This window comes from Ailuropoda melanoleuca, chromosome 13 (assembly GCF_002007445.2).
Source record: "Ailuropoda melanoleuca isolate Jingjing chromosome 13, ASM200744v2, whole genome shotgun sequence".
In the NCBI taxonomy this organism is placed as follows: Eukaryota; Metazoa; Chordata; class Mammalia; order Carnivora; family Ursidae; genus Ailuropoda; species Ailuropoda melanoleuca.
In genome coordinates, this window is record NC_048230.1 from 58,426,212 (window position 1) to 58,432,204 (window position 5,993).

The following is a 5,993-nucleotide window of genomic DNA, read 5'->3' on the forward strand; positions in this document are numbered from 1 at the left end:
TTTTTCTTATATCACATTTTCGAAGTAGCTGAAAAGATGTAATGTTTGCACATCATAAATATTGACATCTTAAAAGTTTCTTCACTCTGAAATTTTCCCTGCAGAATATCAATACCATAATAGCTCATTCTCCACCATCATCTATTTTTATTTATTTATTTATTTATTTATTTATTTATTTATTTATTTATTTTAAAGATTCCATTCATTTATTTGACAGAGAGAGAGACAGGCAGCGAGAGAGGGAACACAAGCAGGGGGGGAGTGGGAGAGGAAGAAGCAGTCTCCCAGCCGAGGAGCCTGACGTGGGGCTCGATCCCAGAACGCTGGGATCACACCCTGAGCCGAAGGCAGATGCCCAACAACTGCGCCACCCAGGCACCCCACCATCATCTATTTTAAAAAGCCATGAACAATAGAATGGAAATTTTATTTGCCCCTTTTTGCCAATAAAATCTTCAAATATATACTTTTTAAATTTATTTAAGTAATCTCTACTTCCAGTGTGGGGCTCAAACTCACGACCCCGAGATCAAGAGTCCCATGCTCCACTGACTGAGCCCGCCAGACACCCCTAAAAACAAAATCTTTTAAAAAAACAAAAGAAAGGAGAGAAGTATGACTCTCCTTTGTAAAAGGACAGGGGGCTACTGGGCAGAGGGCAGTGGGAAAGAAAATCTGGCAAGAAAGGTATAAAAGGAAGCAGGGGAGCTACAAACTGATTCCCTTAAATGCTCTTGGGGTTCCCTAGGGGCACCTGCACCCTGGTTCGAAGCCTGCTGTTCTAAATCATGCCTCCCTTTCCCACAAGGGCTCTGAGCCTCATGCATGACCCTGTTATCAGAGAAGGAAGGAGAAGGCTTTCTACACTTTGCAAGGAACTCTATTATCTATGTCCTCCAGGCTGGGCTCTGGGTGTTGGGCTATGGAGTGTCTTGTTCTAGGACCAATTATTTTTACACATTGGTTTAATATCCCCAAAATACACACACACACACACACACACACACAGAGTTATGCTTGTACAAGCATAATATATTTCAAAAGGACACACAAGAAATCAGGAATGGTGAATGACTCTGGTCAGAGGGTCTAGGACTTTATTTATTTATTGTTATTTTCATTTATTTATTTATTTTTAAGATTTTATTTTTCATATCTACACCCAAGGTGGGGCTCAAACTCACAACCCTGAGATTAAGAGTTGCACGCTCCACTGACTGAGCCAGTCGGGTGCCCCTAGGACTTTTATTTTTAATTACACAACATTTTGTTACAGTTTGATTGTTTTCCATACACATGGATAACTTTTTCAGTGACAAAAGAAAAGTAAGCTTACAGGCATATCATGCAAAGAGCTTCCTTTTTGGTTTCCCTTTTGTATTAATGTAATACACACATGGTGTGACAGTTAATTTTGTGTATCAACTTGACTGGGCCATGGGGTACCCGGATATCTGTATTATTCTGTTTGTTTCTGTGAGCATATTTTTAGAGACGATTAACATTTGAATCAGATTGAGTCAAGCAGATTGTCTCCACAATGTGGTGGGCCGCATCCAATCAGTTGACGGTCTGGATAAGATAGAAGATTGGCTTGCTCCTGAATGACTTTGAGCTAGGACATCACCTTCTCCTGGTCTGCCACAGCCTGCTGGTATTTGGACTTGAACAAGGTCATTGGCTCTGCAGATTTCGGGTTTGCCAACATCCCATATTGTGTGAACCAATTCCTTACAAAAAGAGATTATATACATATGCTATAATATAGTAATACACACACACATCTATTGATTCTGTTTCTTTGGAGAATCCTAATACACATAGATATTTTTTCTTTACATTTTTTAAATGTTCTTTTTTTTCTTTTTCTACCCTGCTTTCTTCGAGATGTAATTTACACACCATATAATTTACCCCATTTTAAGTGTACAATTCTACGAGTGGGGGCAATTGTATCCAGGTGTGTAACCACTTCCACTATGGATAAAATATTTTGTTCACATGCATGTAATTTAAAAATCAAACAAAGCTATCTATCAGTCATGATTGATTTTGGCTATGAGTGACAGGCAATGCAAAATAACAGAAGCATGATAACCTGGAGGATGCAGTGAACCGCTATGGGACAATTCACAGTAACTACCCAGGAGGGTCAACGTTTCAAACAAAAAAGTAATCGCTCCATTCACCTGCTCCTAAAGCTCATTTTGGCACTTTTCTCATCTTAGGAGCTTGGGTATTTCGTTGGTTTAAAGTATTATAGATGTTTTCAGACTCTGGCGATGCCCTGCAACGATCCCAAAAAGCACATTAATGTTTGACAATGAAAAAAGTCCCACCTCGTGTCTTATGAGAGATTTTCTAATGTACCCATATCCTGCATTAATGTCATTTTTTTTTAAAGATTTTATTTATTTATTTGACAGAGAGAGAGATAGCCAGCGAGAGAGGGAACACAAGCAGGGGGAGTGGGAGAGGAAGAAGCAGGCTCATAGCGGAGGAGCCCGATGTGGGGCTCAATCCCATAACGCCGGGATCATGCCCTGAGCCAAAGGCAGACGCTTAACCGCTGTGCTACCCAGGTGCCCCAATGTCATTTTTTGTCATAGAAAATTTTGACAGTAGTTTTGTAATTTAAGTTATTAGATTATTATTCATTGAATTTGCTGTGGCCCGAGGTTTTTCAGCAATTGCCACACATACATCACTTTGCATTTTTGCAATTAATAATGCTACTATAATATCATGTCTTATAGTCATATTAATTTTTATTTTGTTTTTCTTTTTATATTTTGGAGTCAATATAGTTATCTTTTTTATTCTTAAGATCTCAAAGAGGATCTGAAAAGTCTATAGACCTCACTGTGTACATGTATTAGGAATGCATTTGGTGGGGGGTGCCTGGGTGCCTCAGTTGGTTGAGCGACTGCCTTTGGCTCGGGTCATGATCCCAGGGTCCTGGGATACATAAAATATTTTTTTTAAAGATTTTATTTATTTATGTGACAGAGAGACAGCCAGCGAGAGAGGGAACACAGCAGGGGGAGTGGGAGAGGAAGAAGCAGGCTCCCAGCAGAGGAGCCCGACGCAGGACTCGATCCCAGAACGCCAGGATCACGTGCTGAGCCGAAGGCAGACGTTTAATGACTGCGCTACCCAGGCGCCCCTAAATACATAAAATCTGAATTAAAAAAAAAAAAAAAGGAATGCATTTGGTGGCAAGTAATAGGCAGCCCAACATACAGTGGCCTAAACAAAAGAGAGTTATTTTTCTCCCAAGACAAGAAGTCAGGAGGGGGCGGCCCAAGGCTGGCATCCAGCAATGTTTCTGGTTCCTTCTACTTCCCTGCTGCACCCACCTTAGCGCACAGGTTTTCATCTCCTGGTTACACGGCGGCTATGCACCCACAGGCTTCACATCCATGCTCCAGATGAGAACAATGGGGAAGGAAAAAAGGCCTTGCTCATTGCATTTGTCCCGATTTATGTTTAGGAAGGGGAATCAGATCTTGTCCAGTATCCCCTCCCCAGGCTTCCTCTCACGTAGCTCCAAAGGGAAAGGGGCTGGACGAGCCCATCTGTAGCTCCGGCCTCTAGGCAAGAGAGAAGAGTGTTGAGCAGATGCTAAGAGAACCCACCTGTTGTGCCACGGAAGCCGCAGGAGCCATGGCACAAAACAATCGGAATGATAAAGTTGGACACCAGAAAAACAATTGCTGCTTTTGTAATGAATGACAACTTGTTTTTCAAAGTCTCAGCCTCCAGGAATAGGGTTTCTGCAGCCCCACCCGGAGCTCCTCAAGCTTCCACGTTCAGCAGCATCACCTGGAGGCCTTGTGAAAACACAGATGGGGGGCCCACCCAATAGATCAAGGGTGGGGCCTGAGAATTTGCATTTCCAACAAATTCCCAGGTGCTGCATCTGATCTTAAAAACACATTTTGAAAACCACTATTCTTGCCAGTCTCTTATGTTCATAGACATGTGTGCCATTTTCAATCTTTTTTTTTTTTTTAAAGATTTTATTTTATTTTCGACAGAGATAGAGACAGCCAGCGAGAGAGGGAACGCAAGCAGGGGGAGTGGGAGAGGAAGAAGCAGGCTCATAGCAGAGTAGCCTGATGTGGGGCTCGATCCCAGATCGCCGAGATCACGCCCTGAGCCAAAGGCAGACGCTTAACCGCTGTGCCACCCAGGCGCCCCCATTTTCAATCTTTTGTCTCTTCTACCAAAACTGAAGAACAGCCTTGTTGTCAAGGGTGAAAAGTGGGGGAAGGGCGTCACAGGCAGAGGGAACTGTAGGTACGAAGGGCTTGCTGTGGACCACTGTTGTGTGACTCACCAGCAGCCATTTTCCTTCTATGGTAACAGTGCCTTGGTTTCCACTGGGGGAACTCCCTGACTGCCCTATTTGAGTTTCATGTGGGGCGGATCCTGCCTCCTGTATTCGGGGAACGGGGGGAGGAAGATGAAGCACGGGACCCAGGATTGCCTAATCAGTGCATCTTGCAGGACTGGGCACAGTGATTGGTTTGGGGATGGTCACCTGACCTCAGCTGATTCAAAGAGTGTCATCCACAGGGCCTTTTCTTTTTTTTTCTTTTTTCTTTTTTTTTTTTTTTTTAAAGATTTTATTTATTTATTTTGACAGAGATAGAGGCAGCCAGCGAGAGAAGGAACACAAGCAGGGGGAGTGGGAGAGGAAGAAGCAGGCTCATAGCAGAGGAGCCTGATGTGGGGCCCGATCCCTCAACGCCGGGATCACGCCCTGAGCCGAAGGCAGACCCTTAACCGCTGTGCCACCCAGGCGCCCCCACAGGGCCTTTTCTAGAGCTGTTGGGAGGAAGTGACTCAGTCGGTTAAGTGTCTGCCTTCAGCTCAGGTCATGATCCCCGGGTCCTGGGATCGAGTCCCACATTGGGCTCCCTGCTCAGTGGGGAGGNGGCTCCCTGCTCAGTGGGGAGTCTGCTTCTCCCTCTCCCTCTGCTTCTCTCTCTCTCTGTCAAATAAATAAATAAAAGTCTTTTAAAAAAGGAGGAAAAAAAAAAAACAGCAGAGACCAGAGACAACCAGTGGAGACTAGAGCCATCCACTCCTTATCCCATTCTGGAACTTTTCAGGTGCACAAGCCAATGTGCTCCTTTAGATCCAGGCCCGTGTGAATTGGTTTTCTGTCTTTCGTAACTGAAAGTTTCTGACTCACCCAGAGTAAGACTGGAGAGGGCTTGGTGCAACTTTGAGGAAGTGAAAGAAGGCACGGAGCCCAAGCGAAGCATGGGCAGGAGAAGAGTGGCTGAGGGCCAGGCCATGCAGGGCCTTGCAGGCCACAGGAAGCGTTTTGGATTTTTTTTTTTTTAAAGATTTTATTTATTTATTTGACAGAGATATTATTTATTTGACAGAGATAGAGACAGCCAGCGAGAGAGGGAACACAAGCAGGGGGAGTGGGAGAGAAAGAAGCAGGCTCATAGTGGAGGAGCCTGATGCGGGACTCGATCCCATAACGCCGGGATCACACCCTGAGCCAAAGGCAGACGCTTAACCGCTGTGCCACCCAGGCGCCCCGCGTTTTGGATTTTTAACTCCGTGAACGGCTCCACCGACTGAGCCAGCCGGGTGTCCCTCGTCGCTGATGATTGCAGGGTATTGGGGTCATTTCTTACTCAGCACTGAGGCTGCAAATGTGGAGCAACCTAGAATGTTCGGTGCACACCTGCTGTTTTTGCCTCTCGAGCATCTCTTCATTCTCACCCTTCTAACAATGCCCTGATGTTCCTTTAAGGAACCACTGCTTTCCCACTGTCATCTGTGGGAAAGGCACAGGGTATGGCTCGAGTGCCTGGGCTCAGGGGAGGCGCGAGAGCCAGTGGCGCGCTGGAGCTGGTGACAAGACAGGAGTTCGGGATGCCAGGTGACATCACGTCGGTCACTGGAATTGGCTATGGTGGGAGTATTGCCAAGGCAGAAACCAGCAAACACCACGAATCAAA

At 45.1% G+C, this 5,993-nt stretch overlaps 1 long non-coding RNA gene across 1 annotated transcript; it reads right to left on the reverse strand.

Annotated features, from left to right (window-relative positions):
• Positions 1-1,067: 1,067 nt before the first annotated feature.
• Positions 1,068-3,823, reverse strand: LOC109490798. Its single transcript, XR_004619793.1, has 3 exons — positions 3,363-3,823; positions 2,193-2,290; positions 1,068-1,733 (listed from the first exon to the last, which is right to left on the reverse strand). It is a non-coding gene; the product is annotated as an uncharacterized LOC109490798 (long non-coding RNA).
• Between the last annotated feature and the right edge of the window lie 2,170 nt (positions 3,824-5,993).